Genomic DNA, 1158 nt, shown 5'->3' on the forward strand with positions numbered 1-1158 from the left:
TTTTAGAATTTGATTGAAAAACGCCCTATCTCAGAACTCGGTTCAAAAACACCCTATCTCAGCTGACTATTCAAAACGCCCTATCTCAGCACATTTTCCAAGTATTTTCATTTGAGATAGGGCTTTTTTGAATCTAGTTTCCAGGTTTGAAGAGGTGTTGATTTATGGCGACTCCTAACAGCGCACACGCTTATTTCTATGGACATGCATATACATACATACTACATATCGTCGTTTAAAGTACAAAACCGCGTATCAACAAAATGCTAAACCGCGTATCAAGATAATGCAAAACCACGTATGTGAGGTTGCATAAATTATTTTTAAGAGAGTAAAAGCACTCATCTTTTTTATAAAGCAATCGCATTTTTGGCTAGTATTTTTAAGGACGAATGGATAAGGATTGAGCCAACTCAGCCAAGAGCTTGTGTGAGCCAATTCAATTTTTGGCAGCAAATGTCAGTTACGCGGTTTTGCATAATGGCGATACGCGGTTTTGTACTTTAAACGATGATATGCATATTAACAGGAACGCAGCACAGCAGAAGCATACGAAAAAACTGCAAATAAATGGTTTTTTAGGTTTTAAACTAACAAAAACCTGGTTTCAATTTACTTCAACGTGTCTAAAGTATAACGCGCACGAAGGCGCAACAGGAACGCAACACTATAAAACACGGGCGGAGACATACACAGGCGGAGCAGGAAAGCAGCACAGCAGAATCGTTCACAAAATCTGCGAATAAATGGTTCATTAGGATTTGAAATAAAAAAGAGCTGGTTCCAACTTACTTAAAAATATCTGCAGGATGATTCACACAATCAAATTTGGCCGCAGCTGCAGTTCACCAGAGAATGCTGAAAAAGGGATGGTTCATCAATAAAGTCAAAATAATATGTTGTAACTTACGTGTATTAGCTCTTAAAAACAAAAAAACACTAAGGAAATGACCTAATAAATGCAAAATTATAATTTATTTGTGAAATAATTCGGTTTTATTACAATACTTACCAAATTAAAGGCAATTACAAAACAAATGTCAGTGAATAAGAACAAAACGAACAACGAATCAATATAGCTTGTTTAGAATTTTTTCTATTGTTTTGGGAAATGTTCAGTGAAATTAGCAAAGAAACAACACAGTTTCTCCGAAGGTA

General features: G+C 35.7%; 1 long non-coding RNA gene across 1 annotated transcript; it reads right to left on the reverse strand.

The window, feature by feature from the left end:
* Positions 1-520: 520 nt before the first annotated feature.
* LOC118754564 lies at positions 521-884 on the reverse strand. Its single transcript, XR_004994911.1, has 3 exons — positions 793-884; positions 617-736; positions 521-560 (listed from the first exon to the last, which is right to left on the reverse strand). It is a non-coding gene; the product is annotated as an uncharacterized LOC118754564 (long non-coding RNA).
* Positions 885-1158: the final 274 nt, after the last annotated feature.

This window comes from Rhagoletis pomonella, unplaced genomic scaffold, assembly GCF_013731165.1.
Source record: "Rhagoletis pomonella isolate Grant_MI unplaced genomic scaffold, Rhpom_1.0 Rhpom_scaffold_04122, whole genome shotgun sequence".
NCBI lineage: Eukaryota > Metazoa > Arthropoda > Insecta > Diptera > Tephritidae > Rhagoletis > Rhagoletis pomonella.